This window comes from Phoenix dactylifera, chromosome 1 (genome assembly GCF_051530095.1).
Source record: "Phoenix dactylifera cultivar Ajwa chromosome 1, Ajwa_hap1_PhDact_Kaust_v1.1, whole genome shotgun sequence".
Lineage (NCBI taxonomy): Eukaryota > Viridiplantae > Streptophyta > Magnoliopsida > Arecales > Arecaceae > Phoenix > Phoenix dactylifera.
Genome location: NC_143190.1, coordinates 33,740,725 through 33,759,671, shown reverse-complemented (window position 1 = coordinate 33,759,671; position 18,947 = coordinate 33,740,725). Strand labels below are relative to the sequence as shown.

General features: G+C 38.6%; 1 long non-coding RNA gene across 1 annotated transcript; it reads right to left on the bottom strand.

The window, feature by feature from the left end:
• Window positions 1-3,580: 3,580 nt before the first annotated feature.
• LOC103711355 (uncharacterized) lies at window positions 3,581-14,697 on the bottom strand. Its single transcript, XR_604753.5, has 2 exons — window positions 14,420-14,697; window positions 3,581-4,004 (listed from the first exon to the last, which is right to left on the bottom strand). It is a non-coding gene; the product is annotated as an uncharacterized LOC103711355 (long non-coding RNA).
• Between the last annotated feature and the right edge of the window lie 4,250 nt (window positions 14,698-18,947).

Here is an 18,947-nt window from a genome sequence, read left to right as displayed (position 1 = left end):
ACGTTAACCGTATACAAAAACAACATCCACCTGCATGCATCGTGGATCACGTAATCCTCTGAATGCTACAAGAATCATGCAATATCCATTGGATTTGAGCCCTTAAAGTTGGAACTCCTGCTGGGGTTCAAGTACTAGGTTCAGCATCACTCTAGTTCTAGTCAAAGTGATAAGAAACTTGGACACATAGAAGCCATGTTTGTTCACCCACCGGCCCACTGCCTTCTGAGCTCTGATTGCAAAATTATGGCGTGCCCCAGAAATCTTTGACGTAGGAGAACATATGAGTTGTGACAGAGATCAGATGGCAAGAGTCCATTCTCTTTACCCTTTTCGAGACAAAAACTCCGTCGAACAAGCATGGCGAGGGGATCTTTTGGCGAGCTTAATGGCTCAGCTCGTGAACTGTTTCCACGAAACCTCGGAAGACGTGACCAGCCGTCACCTTCGCACGACGTTTCACGCGTGGAAGTAACGGAACGGCTGCGCCCTGACACCAGATTCAACGGTGCCGTTGACGTTGTTCACGGTCGTGGCTTGTGAAAAAGCCTGCCGTGACGCCGATAACGCGTCACCAATGTCTGGCGTCCGGGCACGAGCGTTCTCCATGATTGACACGTGACGTGACGCATGGCCTGGCTCGGCGATTCCATGCATGCATGTCGGAGCCTTTATACTGCACCAAGATTACGTTAAGCTTAGGAACCAACTCCTCCAGCAATATATACCAGTTATTCTAAGTTTGAAGGGCATCTCTATCAATGCTACACGTACGTAAATAATAAGAAAGTTATCATATAACTCTAGATTCTACCCTACTGTTTTCACAAAGCAGACAATACTTGGTGTATGATAAGAAAGGGAATGGTTGATAGTTTAACTCAAAAGTGATAGATTTGAGAAAACAAGATTTGACCATGGATCATTCACCCTTCTTTCTCATGGACTGCACCAAGATTACGTTAAACTTAGGAACCAACTCCTCCAGCAATATATACCAGCTCTTCTAAGTTTGAAGGGCATCTCTATCAAATGCCACATGTACATAAATAATAAGAAAGTTATCATATAACTCTAGATTCTACCCTACTGTGTTTTCATAAAGCAGACAATACTTGGTGGATGATAAGAAGTGGAATGGTTGATAGTTTAACTCAAAAGTGATAGATTTGAGCAAACAAAGAGGAGAAAAAATTATTTTATGAATATAAACATACATATTTAGTTTTAGCAACTTCTTTCCAAATGCATATAAAAAAAAAATATTTTTCTCATACACTTTAATTCTAATATGTTATCTCTAAGCACACCAACAAAGATAGCAAGTTGTTAACCTCGGACAATAATTTCATTGTACAACTTTTCACCATAATGACTACAAAAATATTTAAATCTTATTATACTAATGATGATTTTCTTTCAAATTTGTGAATCCACAATAGAAAATTAGGAATTCACTTTGTCTCTTAATTGGTCAAAACCTTGACCCCTCTGAAAACCCATGCTGGGACCGGAGTGCCTTAAAGTTGCCCACGGAAATAAATGTCCGTAGTAACTGAACAATTAACTTGAGCCGTTGACAGCACTCGATGGTGACGACGACGTCAGTTAATACCCGCGGTGAAGGGCCAATTACTTGGCGGTTGGATCGAAACATTGAAACGAAACTTTTGGCGTGTGAAGCAAGTTGTCAGGCGGGTGGCAGCGGACGAGGTGGTGGGTTTTTTTTTTTAATTCTTTTTGAGGTTTGGGCTGGCTTGTTTGCTTGCCGCTGTCGGTATGATTTGATGCTCGGACCCGAGCCAGTACTCGCCATCGGTTTCCCCTTCGGGTTGGAGGATGACTCGGCTGTGACGCCAGGGAAGGACGAGGGTCAAACGCGGATCCCAACGATGAGGTTTGATTTGCCCTTCGGTCTCCGAGTGTTGAATCCTGCTGCTGCGACCGCAGGGCCGGTGAGATTTGTTTTCCCGAACTGGAAAGAAAGAGAAGAACTGGGAAGAGAAAGTAGCTCTGTGATGAGGACACCCGTGTGTGTGTGAGAGCCCAGACTTACTTTTTATTTTCTAATTTATTGAGAGAAAAATATATATATCATGATTTTTCTCTTGATTGAGAATTTGAAATATTGGTGTGTATCAGCATTGGCCATGCAGTTACTGATTTGATGTTATACTGAATTTCAGCTTTTATTATCCCGAGTTTTAACTGATCCAAATTGGTATAACTTAAGATAATATGATTACATTGGAAAAGATTTTGTTAATCAGCTTGTTCTATCTTTCTTCTTTTTCTTTTTTTTTTTTTGGCAAAATCAGATGTATCATACTGCACAAATATGGATACAACCAAAAAAGTCAATAAGTTTTGGTGCACTTTTCGCCAATCCAAAAAGTTCTTATTCTGTCATTGTGAAGATCCAGTTTTCAGAAAGGAGTGGGATACTCTAGTTTTATTAGCAAAGGTATTTAACTCTAACCCAATATTCAATATTCAAGCATTTTTAGAAGTGTACAGGTTCTTTAAAACTACCTCATCCCAGTCTCTCACTTCAATATGCAATCAGTCCCTGCAGCTCTTAATCACGAGACGCTCTAGTTTTTTTTTTTTTTTTTTTTGGTGAAAACGCTCTAGTTTTTAGAAAGGAGTGGGATGCTCTAGTTTTATGAACAAAGGTATGCAACTCTAACCCAATATTCAATATTCAAGCATTTTTAGAAGTCTACAAGTTCTTTAAAACTACCTCATCCCAGTCTCTCACTTCAATATGCAATCAGTCCCTGCAGCTCTTAATCACGAGACGCTCTAGTTTTTAGAAAGGAGTGGGATGCTCTAGTTTTATGAACAAAGGTATGCAACTCTAACCCAATATTCAATATTCAAGCATTTTTAGAAATCTACAAGTTCTTTAAAACTACCTCATCCCAGTCTCTGACTTCAATGTGCAATCAGTCACTGCAGCTCTTAATTCACGAGACACTCTTAACTGAATTGCAGCTGCAATACTGGGATATCTCATCATTCCATCTCCTATGTACTCCGGTTGAACACCATTTTGAAATACTTCTTTGAGGGAAACCATTTCAAATCATTTGGCTAACAGAGACAAATAATTGAAGGTTCAAGTAACTATCCTAATGCAGTCAAACTACACCAAGAGCACTGATACTATATAGAAGTTGCCAACATCAAAGGATGGTAATAGAATTTCTCAGAAATTGGATAACCTGCTGCATGTGTCGTGCATTCAAGGAAGAAAGAATAAAACTGCATGCTTGTTGGGCAACTACGAAGAAGCTTGAGGGGTGAGCTAGTACCAATAGCTTTTCCTATATCCCAGGACTGAAAGGATTACAGAATTCATCATAAAAACATTTTAATCTCATGACGGCATCTCAATTTTAAACAACATATTTAAAATTTCTGACTGCCAGAATATGATGAGTCTCCAATTTTTCCCCTATTCTTGTTATCTTTTCCTCTCCTTATCTCGCTGATTAATTACATATTCTTCATATCATAAACTTTTTTCCAGTAGGTACAAAGCCTGGACATGGTGTTATGGGTGCAAGAACACGACTTGTCAACAGATTTTTATATATAAGCAAAATGAAGAAGTGCTAACCTTCCATTAACTTAATGTCAGACTCTAAGGCTCATACAATAATTTTCTCATGACTGCACAAAGCCTGGACAGAATGTACTTGGTTTATTGCTGAAAGAACATATAACTTATATAAGCATTATGAAGAAATGCCAACCCTCCATTACCTTAATTTTAGTTAGACTTTCATTCTTAAATGTGTTCAAAAGCAACCAGTTCTGCATGTGTGCCTAGGCAAAAAGATCTCTGCAAAACCAATGCTTTAGGGCCCCATCAACGTAGCCGAAAAAGGTGATCTCCTCTCACCAAATAAGAAGGAATCCAGCTGGAAGGTCATACCATTCTTCTCAGCTATGAATGTGCAAACATCCAAAGTAGGGTCTCTGAGGCATGACCATATCTGCAATACAACATCTGGATCAATTAGAGATTGCTTTGTTGGCTAAAGCACTTTAAACTAATGTCCAAGTCTAAATATATACATTATACACATAAACCAAAATAAAAGGGGATTTGAAATCAACATTGTGAAACCACATAAATGGTATATACATGGGGCCTTGCATGTTAGCAATGTGCACGAGAAAGAAACTGGGGAAGAGAAAGCAAGAAATAGATGGATTTTGTCAAAAAATGCCCATCAGTTCACCAAGAATCCCTTATAAGTTACAAGTTGTGAACAAAACAAATAAACTAAACGATAGCAGAGTCAAAGAAGCAGCGTTTCATGGCAGACAGCTGCTAAAGTTCTATACCAGACTAAGAAGATAAAAAGCATTATTAAAGTCCTTGATGCAGTATTAGACCCACAGCATTAAAGACTTTTTAAGTTTATCGAAATGCTACCAAGCTTACTGGTAGCATTGCAATAAAATGTTCCAAAAGCTATAATTCCAGTCAAGGAGGGTTTTTTCTCCGGCAGATATTAAGTACCATGTTGAGATACATAATGACAATTTCTGTGGATCGTAGTTTGAGGAGCAAATCCAGGAAAGCTGCAAAATGTTCAAGAACCTCCTATGAAGGGAAGGACCCAATTTAACAACCAACAAGTTCGTACTCCCCAACCCCCCCCCCCGCAACAAGAGACTTGAAGAAGGAGTCTTCTAACCTATGGCTCTGTAAAAAACCATAAACCGATGGATATCATAGGCTTAAAATAGGCTAGGCTAGGGACTCTTATTAGATAACCAAAACCACATCAGTTTCCTTCCATCAAGGAAACTACCTTAGGTATAACTATATTTAGTGGGTAGTTACCAACCACCCAAAATCATCCAACAACTAAAACAAATGGACCATATAGAAACATGCCTAACATTCTCCCACATGGCCCCCATGACATAGTTAGACAATCCTCATAAGTAATAGTTAATACAATAGTATGGCCATAATCACTTTATTGTCACTCAACTCATATGCTAGTTTTGCAATTGTTAGCCAAATAGAAATTTTTTGTACACAAATCATGACGGTGATGCTCTCTAGGCGAGCACTTCCTTCCATGTATAAAAATGTATGATACTTTCTAATTGAGTATCTCATGATACTTCATGAATGATCTTCTTATAAATCATTCAAGGTCCAATTTATTGATCTAAATGGATCAAGATCTTGTAAATGACAAATTACTTAATGTGCATAATGGACATCATGTCATTAATTAATCAAATATGTTTATAAACATACATAATAGTCAGAGAATTAAAAGCAATAACTCAAAATAAGCCAACAAGTCCCATATGTCATACATGATTCCTGAACTACTTTGCCAACAAACCTTTAGTCATAGAATCAGTGATTATTAACACAATATTTATGTGCTTAATAACCACTTCTTGCTTTTTAACATATTCTTTGACAACCAAATACTTTATGTCAATGTTCTTACTTCTGCTTCCACTTTTATTATTTTTAGAAAAAAAAACTATAACCAAATTATCATAAAAAAATCTTCAATGGCCTAGCAATAGAATCGACAACCTTTAGGCTAGATATAAAATTCTTCAACCATAGTGCCTGTGATGTAGCTTCATAGCATGCGATGAATTCTGCCTCTATAGTGGATGATGCAACAATAGTTTGCTTTATGCTTCTCCAAGATACAACACCTCCAACAAGAAGAAAGATGTATCCTAAAGTAGACTTTTTTGTATCCATACATCCAGCAAAATCCGAATATGAATATCTAACAGCTTCCAAATGGTCAGAATGTCTGTATGTAAGCTTGAAGTCTTTAGTTCTTTGAAAGTACCTTATAACACTTTTGACAGCTTTCTAGTACTCTATACCTGGGTTACTTTGGTATCCGCCTAACATTCTTACTATATATCCAATATCAAGCCTAGTGCAAACCTGTGCATAAGCATAAAGAATGTTTTTCATCTGTTCTCGTTCCAATATGTTCTAAGGACATTGATTCAAACTAAATTTGTCCCCTTTGATAATAGATGCTACAATAGGTTAACAATCCTTCATCCTAAATCTTTCCAGAACCTTTTTAATACAAGCCTTTTGAGATAGTCCTAAAGTTTTTTCGGCTCTATCTCTGTGAATCTCTATGCCAATGACATAAGAGGCTTCATCCATATCCTTCATTTCAAAGTTCTGGATAAGAAATTGTTTGGTCTCATGCAATAAGCCCAAGTCACTACTTGTAAGTAAAATATCGTCTACATATAGGACTAAGAAAATGTAATTGCTCCCACTGATCTTAAGGTATATACATTGATCAACGATGTTCTCTAAAAAACCACATGAAGAAACAACGTTGTGGAACTTTATGCACCATTGACGGAAAGCTTGTTTTAGTTCATATATATATATATATATATATATATATATATATATATATATATATATATATAGCTTGCAAACTAAGTGACTGCCCTTCTCACTATGAAAACCATTAGGTTGAAGCATGTATACCTCTTCTTCAAGATCCCCATTTAAAAATGTTGTTTTTACGTCCATTTGATGTAGCTCTAAATCAAAATGCCATGATTATTGTAAATGAATCCTTTTTTAAAACTGGAGAGGATGTTTCATAATAATCAATGCCTTCTTTTTGAGCAAAACCCTTAGCTATAAGTCTAGCCTTATATTGTTTGATATTACCAGATGAGTTCCTTTTGGTCTTATAAACCCATTTACATCCAATGACTGAGTCTCCTTCTGGTAATTCAACGAGATCACAGCCTTTGTTTTTAGCCATGGATTCCATCTCTTCCTTCATACCATCATACTAAAGTGTGGAATTTTCTCCACTTATGGCTCGTGAAAATCAATTCGGATCATCTTTAGGTCCAACATCATAGTCAGACTCTTGAAGGTATACAATATAATTACTAGAAATTGCTGGCCATCTAATTCTTGAGGATCTTCTTACTTCCAATGTTTCATGTGTATCCTGAATAGTGGTTTCTGTATTATCAATTCTTTCACGAGGTGGTTCCTCATGGTGTGGTTGTTGAATTGGTTGATGTTCAATAAAATCCAAAGGATTACTTTGAAAAGACACCAACTCTTGCATATTTAAGGGTACCACAAGTGATTCCCTTATTTTCTTAAATTCCACCTTATGAGGAAATTCACTCCCACTAAATTCATGATCCTCAAAAAATTTTGCATTTCTAACCTCAACAATTCTTGGAGTATGTGAACGACAATAAAACCTATATCCTTTGGAATTAACTACATAGACAATAGAAAAACCACTTATTGTTCTTGCATTCGGTTTCTTTAGGTGTGGATTATAATCCCTCACCTCAACTGGACAACCCCATACGTCTAAATGTCTTAAACTTGATTTTCATCCATTCCATATTTCAAAAGGTGTTGTAAGAACAACCTTAGATGGAAGCCTATTTAAGATGTACATAGTAGATTTTAATGCTTCACTCCACAAGGATAAAGGTAAACTTGAATTGCTTATTATGTTCCTAACCATGTCTATAAGTGTGTGGTTCTTTCTTTCAGCCACACCACTTTATTGTGGTGTATCTTGCATTGAGTATTAGGCAATAATGCCCGCTTCTCCAACGAACTTTCAAATGGACCCGGTACTTGTCCTTTTTCTGTGTACCTTCTATAATATTCTCCACCTTTGTCTCATCTTACAATTTTTATTTTCTTTTCCTTTTGTATCTCTACCTCTACCTTGAAAATCTTAAATGCATCAAGTGCTTCTGCTTTATCAAATAAGAGATAGAGATGCATATATCTAGAATGGTATCAATAAATGAAATAAAATATTTCAGACGATTTAGACATGGGGTAGAAAATGGTCTACATATATATGTGTGCATGATCTCTGAAAGCTCAGTACTCCTTTTGGCACCTTTAGTGGTCTTATCGGTCTGCTTTCCCTTTATGCAGTTTACACAAGCACCAAAATCCGTAAAGTCAAGAGCCTTTAGGACTCCATTGCTGCTAATTTTTTTTAATTCTCTTTATGGAGATATGTCCCTATCTCCAATGCCAAAGTTTAGAGGAGTATTCATTAATAATACCTCATTTAACACCAACTTTATTGTCATGCAGGGTTAGAAGACTAAACTCATAAGTGGGGTCAAATTCAAATTTAAAGAAATTATCAACTAAAATTCCAGAACCAACAATTTTCTTGTCTTTCAAAAGATCCACAACTGAACCATGAAAATTAAATTCAAAACCAATACAAATCAGTCTTGAAATAGAAACCAAACTTCTAGAAAATGATGGAACATAAAAGGTGTTTACAAGGTCTAACTGAAAACCAGATTTTAAAATTAATCTATAAGTCTCCACTGCTTCTACACATGAACGCATCTGGTTTCCTGACTATATACCTTGTTCACTTTTCACTAGTTTTCTCAAGTTTAGAAAACTTCTCACATTATTAGCAATGTGAATTGTAGCAGCTGAATCAATCCACCAGGCAGTATTATCAGGAGCTTCAATAAAACAAGATTCATAACACACAATGCGAGATTACCTTTCTTTTCGAGTCATTCCTTATACTTGGCATAGTCTTTCTTAAAATGTCCCTTTTTCTTGCAGAAGTAGCATTTATCCTCACTGCCATCCTGCTTTATTTGCACACAGTTTCTTTTCCCAAGAAACGCCTTTACCTTTCTTAGCATTTCCTTTAGCACGATTTACATAATGAACACTCTCAGGTATCTCATGCTTCAACCTCTTCTCTTCTTGCACACACATGGTCAATAGTTCATTAGTTGACCATTTTTCCTTATGTGTGATAAAATATTTTAAATGGTCCATATTCTGCAGGGAGATAGTTGAGAATGAAATGTACTAAAAATGACTCAGGAATCTCAACCTTTAGGGACCTTAATTGGGCAGCAATGTCTCTTGTTTGCATAATGTGCTCTCACACACTCCTGCTTTTGTCATGTGTCATGCCCAAAAGCTTCTTCATTAGTGTGATAGCTAATGCCTTGTCAGAGCTTACAAATTGTTCCTCCATAGCTTTCATGTAATCTTCGACCTTATTGCATTCTGGGATTGAACTGCTAATACTCTTACTCACATGGGACTTAACGAGCATAAGACTTGTAGGGTTTTATCATGTCATATAGGGGCAGCGGAAGCTAGAAATTTTAAAATTTCTTAATAAAATTCCATTATTTCAAACCCTATTAAGCCAAGATCACCTTAATGGTAACAATCAAATAATATAATATTAAATGCAGAAATAGAAGAATACTTCCAACCAAGGTTCGCCGTACCGGTACCGAACCCCGTACCGGTGCCGCACTAGTATAGGCGTACCGAGTGTCGGTACGGTACCGTACGCTCGATACCGACCGTACCGACATTGGTGTACCGATACCGGTACCCATCGGTACGGGTACGGTACGCTCGGTACCGACTGGTACCGACCGGTACAGCGAACCTTGCTTCCAACGCTAATCCAATATGCAAAATTTTCACTAGGTGCCCAAATGTTCACCCTCCAACGTTGATCCATACGGAAACTGGGTTCAAGGCTTTAGCTCCAAAGACTTTGATCCTTGATGCTGAATCCTTCCAAAGGATTTAATTGGTTTGCTTTCTTTCCTTTCTATTTTTCTTCCACCTTCTAAAATCACTTCTAATCCTTTTGTCCTAAAGAAGACCACCTTGTCTTGGCTTAGGACACACTAAAAGAGTTGTTAGAAGGAGAGAAACTCTTGTAAGAAAGAAGGGATAAGAGAGAGAGTTGGAATTTTAGAGTTCCGATGATTAGAATTCACCGGGAGCGCATTCCCTTTTATAGATGTGGAGGGATGCATCCTTGCCATCCATTCATGCATCAAGGGGGGCGTGGGATCCAAGAGGAGCGCCTCCTAATGAGAAGTCTTATCCAGATAGGGCATGATGAGGAGAGATAAGGAGATATGATAAGTGGATAAGGAGTTAGTTATGTTTCATCCTTATCCATCCATAGAAGCGCCTCTTCATGATACGCCATATCACTTTTAGCGCTTTTCCTTCCACATATTTTTCTGAAATTCAATCATCATACTTCCCTTTGAATCCTCATCACACCATCTAATGGTATCCATGATGTGCCATCATATGATCATGATCTAATGGCTAGGAATGCATGCGCCATCAAGCTTGATCCATGTCATCATCCAATGATGATCCAAGGGCTCCAATCCAAGGCGCCTCATCATGATCCCATTATATCTTCATCTAATGGCTGATGAAGATCAAATGATCATGATTGAAGGCCCTATCTAACCCAATCTAATTGGGTTCAAACCAACTGACCGTTATATCTTCATCCAACGGTAGATGAAGATCTAACGGTCAAAAAATGAATGATTTATCAAATCTATTCCAATTAGACTCAAACGAAGCCAATTAGGTGCCAACTCTTGGCTAACCCATATTAGGATATGATCTAATCAAATTAGATCAATCAAGAATCAGATTCGAATCCAATTCGAGGCAGATTCAAATCCAATTCGAATCAGGAGCTAGGGTTTGCAACACGTGCTAACATGTTCATCTTGCAAACATGATCTAATCTAATTAGACCCTCGATCAGTTTTTTTGTATGTGATCCATTGGGTTCCATACTTAGCCAGCAGTAGGTGTGGGTGCGAGTTAACCTAACTTGATTAGAACTCTTCTACTCGATTTAGGTCCAAACTGCGCGAACCCAAACTTAACAATTAGAGTCCTTTCTAATTGGTGATCGAATTAAACTCTTTAATTTGATCAAACCTATAAGACAAAATTGACATCTAGCAACGTGTCATGTCTACCCAGAAGATATGAAATTTGGTAGAAATACCAAAAATACCCTTCAGTGGCAAGTTACCGTGCAATTCAATCCTTCAATCAAACTGCATCCTGAATATGTATATGAGTATGGATCTATGTCAATCTCAATTATATATTCATATTTCTCTCAATTTTTTAATGATAATTTGAATAATGAAACATTAGAAACTCTTTTTAATTTTCATTCTACTTTGATCAAAGATTTTCTGAATTATCATATGATTAGAATAAATAGGATGCGGTCTTCTCTTACTCGAAGTGATTGATTCCTTGTCGACCTACTCATAACCTTCGTACACAATTCACCATATCCGGAAGACCCCGTGCACGACATATTGTCATGAATAAGAGTAAACCAAAAACATGGATTCATATGCACAAGACACCATGGTGATCTCAGGTCAAAGGATCAGTTGCACAACTTCTACTAAGAGAATCATCTTTAGACATGTAAGTAAGACTTCATAAGATATTCTCTTAACAGGTCATTTCAGTGAACTCATTCCTCTAATGAGCACCCACATCTTCGCATTAGTGTCTCCACACAAGTAATTGTGAGATCAATCACCCTCTGTATCGAGTATACATAAGATGTGCCAGTCTTGCCGGTAGCATTGATCCCCGACTCAATGTACCAACGACTGGAAATACTTAAGATTAGGGTTTTAAGATTTTAGGTCTCACTAGTATGATCTCATCATAGCTCTAAAACCATTGCCCTAATCTAAGGGATTCATCACAAATATAAGAAACAACATATGATGAAATACAATGTCTTTATTTATAATCAAATGTTACATACATGATTTGGAAAATCAAAAGAAAATCCTTCACAATACAAATTGCGATTGGCTTGTAAGGCATCTATTCTGGAATTGAACCGCTATTACTTTTACTCACATGGGACTTAATGAGCATAAGACTTAAGTGATCAGATCGTGCTCACCGCTCATAACTAGCCCTCTCATTTGGCGTACTTGATTCTATGGGAATGGGTGGTTCATCCACACAGAAAGCCAAAGCCAAAGCCAAATCCATACACCCCAGAGTCAAGAGTATTTTATCATTCCAATCAGAATAATTATCACCCAATAACATTGGAATACAAGAAGAATCATTAAAAAAAAGTAGTAGTAGAAATAACCACAATAACCAAAGACAAATATACATCAATGCTATGAAAAATAAACTTAATTTGACAACGGTAAATTCTAAACCTTCCTGTGAATAGAGGTTGCAAACATGCATAGAATTTACTTAATTCTTCATTAATAAGATTAGCAAACACAAATACCAAAACGAAATATTCCATACTTGTGGGCCTAGAAAAATTTCTATTTTGATATTTGGTTTACTATCTTATTCCAATTAATGCACCAAAATGGCCACCTTCCTATAGGACCAGGTAACCATGCCATTAAATAATCACTTATCCATATGTGACTAAAATTCGTTATACATCATTACATTATCACGACTTAAGATGCTGTGGCTACTCCTAAGCCTATGATGACTCAAAATGTTACATTATAAATAAAATTATAAACTTATCCAAATGTTGATAAAACAAAATAAACAAATTAATCATGTAATGTGCAAAACAAACATGCTGTTACATGTAGGTCCCTGCTGTCCTTAACTGTAAATTAAAATTTATAAACAGATCCCCAGAATTATTCACAGGTCCTGGTCTTCTTTATTCTGTTACAGATTGCTTATTTATGGTTCAGATGAACTGAAGCCAGATTGGTTCACACGAACCAATCTCAGTTTAATCAGATATAATTAATAAAGTATTATGCAAAAAGATACAAATTAAACCATAATACAGTCCTAACTTAGACTAATTAAGTCTGATTTAACCAACCACGTGAACCACACATTCTTCAAAAGTTTCCAAAATATGTGGATAGCTTCTATAATTGGCCTAATCACCCAAGTTTCGTAAGGAGGTGTCCCACTCAAGCCCATACAATGACCATCTGGACTGGATCATTGTTACCCATTGCAAAAGGAGTACTGAGACCTCTATGGGCAGGACACTTCCTTTTAAGTTCTATGGGCTAGGACACAAAAAAGGACTTCTCCTCGTCGATATTCATGGAGTGATCCCTTTCAAAGGTAATAAATGACATAAAAATCCAAAATTATTTACGGAACCCCAAAATTATAGATATTCTGTGCTCGAGTAGTATCAACAATGGCAAAACAACTATTTTTTTTTTTATTTCAAACAATTAATGTATACGACACAACTAGCCATGAATCTCCAATCGATAAATCGAAGAATGGACAGATAATGTCAAATCCATGGGTGGTGGCTTCGCTATCATCCATTATTTCCACAATATTATTCGTAAAATCTCTACTATGCTAGTATAAACATACAAGTATGGCATATAAAACTAACCATGTACTATCAAGATCACATGTGATTTAGATCTAAAATAATGTTGTGGAAATAATGGATGATAGCGAAGCCACCACCAAAATAATTTTGTGTAGCAATAGTATTAGTGAGATGTACCTCCGGCCATAATTGTTCAACTATATGATTAGAGTTTATCCATTGGAGACTTGAAGGAGTCTTCTAATCCATAAGAGACTTGAAGAAGAATGAGTCTCTAACCTATGCCTCCGTAAAAAACATAAAACCAATGGATATCACAGGCATAAAATAGGCTCGGCTAGTTACCCTTATCAGATAACCAAAACCACGTCAGTTTTCTTCCATCAAGGAAACTACCTTAGATATAGCTACATTTAGTGGGTAGTTATCAACCACCCAAAGTCATCCAACAACTAAACCATGTGGGCCACATAGAAACATGCCTAACAAGATGTACTCTGCCAAATCTTCAGGGACCTGCATACAGTACCATAATTAAAAGAATGGAATTACTGTAAAGTTATTGATACATCATAAGGTTTGAGAACTAGCCAGATTTAGATACAAGAATACTAAATGAAATATTAATGAACACCAGAAAAGACTGAATATATAGAAAAAAATAATCTATGGTGTATTATGTTCGTAAAGAAGCAACTTTTTAGTTTTAATCAAATAAGTTTCAATCGAATGAACAGTAGTCACTGATGTCCTAACAACAGCATGAATAGAAACAGGAAAAGAGGAGGGGGGGCGGAAATCAAAATACCAGAAGAATAAAATTCCTACATACAATTGCTAACACAAAACCAAATAAGAAATTGCGCGTATTGGGTTTAAGATTTCAGGCAAAAAACAGCCGTATGACCAGGGATCGAGAGAAAAAACAGCAGAAATTCATACATACAAAGTAAAGTTTCAAACTTTTTTATATAAAATCCAACAGAAACACTGTCCCCAACTCAATAGTGGCAAAAGTCAGAAAACCTCTACACCATTACAAACACCCAGCCCAAATCACATAAAAGAAATTAGTAGTAGAATACAAAATCAGACCAAGCAAACACCTTAGAATTCCAGAATCATAACCAATTTGGATCCAAAGAAAGCGATCTGAGAGAGAAAGAGAAGTGATGCGGCGTAGTTACGTTTTCATGGCGATATCACCGTGATCGAGAGGGGTCGAGGGTTCTTCTCCCCCATCTCCTCGTTGAGCTCCAGAGCCGTGGAGGCAGCCGACGGCGACGTCGACAGCCCTCCGGGCTCCGGGTTTCGCGAGAGCGGGTCTATCCATGGAATCGAAATGGAGACGACCATAGGAGATTGAGAACCACCAACCATAAAAAGCACAAAGTTGGATTCGACTTATCTTCGCAGGCACGACACAATTCTACGATCACTATATTAAAAACTGCTTGTACCATGCCATGTCACAAAACAGAACTACTTCCAAGTCCCTATTTGGATATTCCATCCATATAAGGCCCATCTATAACAAAGTCTACTATTAATTTAAAGAATTTTATACATAAATATCCTTCTAAATATCAAATTTATAAAAATATCCTTCTAAAAATTAATATTTACATATATATATACTCTCATAAATATTTATTTTGCTATTTTACCCCATTATTTTATACATATTTTTGCAAATCTACCCACATCATCTAACGCAGTTAAAAAATTAATAGTTTCAAATTAAAATAACTCAAATATCTTTAATGGATAAATGTGCAAAAAGAAATATTTATAAGACTATCGCAATGGAGAATAAAAAAGTAATTTCAAAATTTTATTTTATTTTTAATTAAAATAAATATAGTTTTTATTAAAAGAATGGTTATATCAAAAGCTATGAAATCAAAATTACTTACAGGGCCCTATTTGGATATTTCGTTGTTTAGGATTTCTTAACATATTCGCGGTAGTGCATGGATTTTGAACTTTTTATTGTTCATTACTTTTTAGCCCTTGACAAATACAAGTAAATACATGAGAGGCAAGTAGCAAAACTCTAATCACTACAGATTTAGATTCCTTGTTTAGTTTGTCTAGAGTAATTCGATACGTATCTCCTAAAAAACCTATTATGGAATGGCTTTTAGAGAGTACGTGATCCATTAATGTATATTATATGGAAGAAATCAAAAACAACAACGCTGTAAGGTCTCCCAATTCAAAACACTCTATAAATGAGTGCCACGTGTTGTCGCCGTCCCTTTCTCTATCATTCATAGCAATTGAGGATTAGTGCAGTAAACAAAGAGCAAGTTAATATCTATAACATTATCTTTTTTCTATTTATTTATTTGCATATACTAGCTTTACACGTATGACTTCTTTGAGAATTGTATCGCTAAGAGAAAAGGCATTAGTGATGACGGGAAAATTAAAAAGAACCAGAACTTACTGATTGTACAATCCCAAAAATTAAGATTATTGGATTTCGATTGAGAAGTGTTTTTCTTATATCCAACTTTGTTTGAGACTTTATGAATGAAAATTTTTAGTGTTGTATTTTTTTTATATCCAACTTTATGGATGAAAAATTGTATAACCATAAACATTTTTCTTTTTGTGTTACATCTAGCCACAACCTATTCCACAACTGCTACCATTAGTGGTATGTGTGGTGGATAAATAATCTAGATAGCCAAAAAAGAACTCTCACTGCCACATTATAGATAGGTAACTACACAAAATCATTTTCAAAAATGAGTGGATTTTATTTTGAATCTTATTATTTAGCATTCCAGTATTTATCCAAGGATACAATGAATGATCAAGGGATTTGTATTGAAGAAAAAAAAAATAAGAGAATGGGACCTGTTGTGGTTCAAATCTGGCCCAAGGGTGACCACGCCGGTGGAGCCGAGGGAGCCGCCGGTGTGGATAGGGGAAGACGGAAACCATCTCCTGCGCGACGGCCGCAGACCTGCACAAAGCCTCATCGGTTTTCCCGGTGAGGGCCCTCCGACGATCAAGTTAGAGTAGGCAAATTTTGTCCAGACAAAAGTCCCTTAGGAATTACCTGACCGAGCTATTTATAGCCTCGGTGGAGTGGCCCAGGTGATGGAGATATTGTCACTCCCCATCATGAGAGGGTATGGCTCTGAGCCGGATGACGTGCAGCTCAGGTAGGCTGGTGACGTGCGGCACAGCCTGTTCTTAAGAACGGTAGGGCATTGACAGTTACAGCAGGATATGGCCGGAGTAGTTAAGGTGCCGTCTGACTGCTGTTGGCCGGTTATGGAGACATGACACAGCAGTGTGGTAGAGTACGGCCACGTAGGCCCGCATGTGGATGTGGTTGTTGGCAAGACCGAGCTCGTTAAGTAGTCGCGTCATGCGTTTAGTGAGACCGGCTTGGTGTAGACTGGGAGTGGCTCGGTTTCTCGTGTTCCGAGGTGTACTTGAGGGAGCGCTCCGAGCTCGAGGATCGGGGCGTATGCTGTGTATTGCTGGGGTTGGCATCCCGAACTTGGTCAAGACGGGTCGGTGTTTGTCTGGAGGCACCCCGAACTTGGTCGGGGAGTCGGCGAATGTCCGGAGTTAGTGGGGCTTTAGGCGGAGTTCCGAGGACGAGCTGGCTCTAGGCCAAAGTGCAGATTTAGTCATTCATCGTTGGTGTTTATTAGTTCAAAACTGGGCAGCTTTTTAGTTGTGGGTTGGACGATCCATTTTTCCCTCTATCATTTGTCCCTACTTCCAAGGTCGAGTTGCCTCGCTGCTCGGACGATGGAAGTAGTCGGACTCCTGATCGCCCAGTACTTTAATTTCATAAACAAAAAGAGGCGCGCACTAGACTGGGTAGGCTTCGGCGCACTTCTTGGTCGAGAGCTCGGTGCCAGATTTGGAATGTCTGAGCTGTTAGATTTTTCGGGAATAGAATTTGCCGTGGAAGTTTTTCGGGGTTTCACGTGGGTGTCTCTTTCTGGAAAGTGGTTGAATTAGAACGAGAAGGGTTTCAACCATTAATTCCCTGTCCATTAATGCTCCTTTCTCCGATGCTTCTCATCCAGCGGAAGGCGGGAGGTCAATCATCAATATTTTGAGCTCCGGAGCGCCCTTCATAATGATCCGCATTTAGTGAGGCATTTCGGAGAGATTTGTTGAGGCCGTCTTAAGGCTCGTGATGCGGTTGGATCCACTAGACCGCCTCGGACTAAATCATTTGGTTATTTTTGTTTTTGAGTCCTTGATGTTAATTTTATTTTAGCATAGCCTTGCTCGGGCTAGCCGACTTGGCCTTTATTAGAGTCGCTTTGGGTTTAGTTGTTTCTTGAAATTCAATTAGATCAAGTCAAGTTAAGGAATCAGGTAGCCACCTATAAATAGATGTGGTGAGCATCTATTTCAGCATTGAAGAATTAATTGAAAGGCTTTTGCCCTAGCTCTCTTCCATTCTCTCCTCTCTTCTCGCGATGCCTTCCTCCTCTCCCTAGGCTGTCGTCCAAGGCCGCCGCCTCCTCCTCCTTCGTCCGGCTGCACCACCTATGTCCCGAGAGGCCAGCCACCTTCTCCCTCTTCTTCCTCTCCTCCTTGATCCCTACCAACCTCTACAAACAACTCCATCCCGTCGGATTATCAGCCCGTCCTTCCCTGTGCAGTCATCCGTCGGAGGCTGATATCTTGAGAACACAACATCCCCTCTAGACCGACGACCTACGGTCGGAAGCTGAAGCGGAGACCTACAACATATCCAAAATTGAGATCGATCTGACGGCGGATCTTCGGGAATCGCGCCCGCAAGCAAGTCAAAACCACCCTCCCAGAAATTAAGAAGAGTCAAGAATCTTGATATACGGATCAAATTCTATCGGATCGCATCATTTTGGTATCACAGCAGTTCAATCCTTAGCCTTGGAAGATGGTGAACACCCGCTGTACAACCTCGAAGCAGCAAGAAGCGGCATCTTCAAAGGGCGTCGACCCACATCAAGAAGGCTCGTGATCACCCGCGGCCTCGGCGGACCTGAGACCCGATCTTGATTCCACCAACCGTCTCTTAGAGTTCTTGCGTGGGAATCAAACAACTATGCAGCAAAGCCAACAGCAATTGATGGAGAAGATAGATACCATGCAACGCCATATCGAGATGATGTTGCAACTATTGCTAAATCAGCAACAAGAAACTCCACCAGGGAAAGTTTCACATCGAACCCGGGTAGAACCTTCGGCCCCTACCCGTGGACGACTAGGACGGAGGGGACTCCTCCTCGCGAGCCTCTCCTTCGCAACCCACCAGAGGAGACACGGCTGGACCAAGGAGAAGATTGACCTAGACCTCGACCCGAGCTCATATCGCTTGGTGCATGCGTTAGGGCTTGGGGGCTGAGCCCGATTGGCATCGATGACGGGTCGGATATGGAGGATGATCCCATCCAAAATTTTCAGATGAGGAACCAGCGTGTGGAGGAGTACCCACGCCGAGGATATGAACGAGATCGGGACCGTAATGGAGATCGAGAGGGAGGAAATTGCGGACTGACTCTTAGACTGAAATTTCCTAAGTTTAAAGACGGCGATCCTCTCGATTGAGTGTATCGAGCTGAGTGGTTCTTTCACTACCATGGCACAGCGGAGGACCAAAAGGTATTGATCTCATCTTTTCACCTAGAAGAGACTGCCCTGCGATGGTTTCAAACCGTCGACCGAGCCCGACCTTTCGAC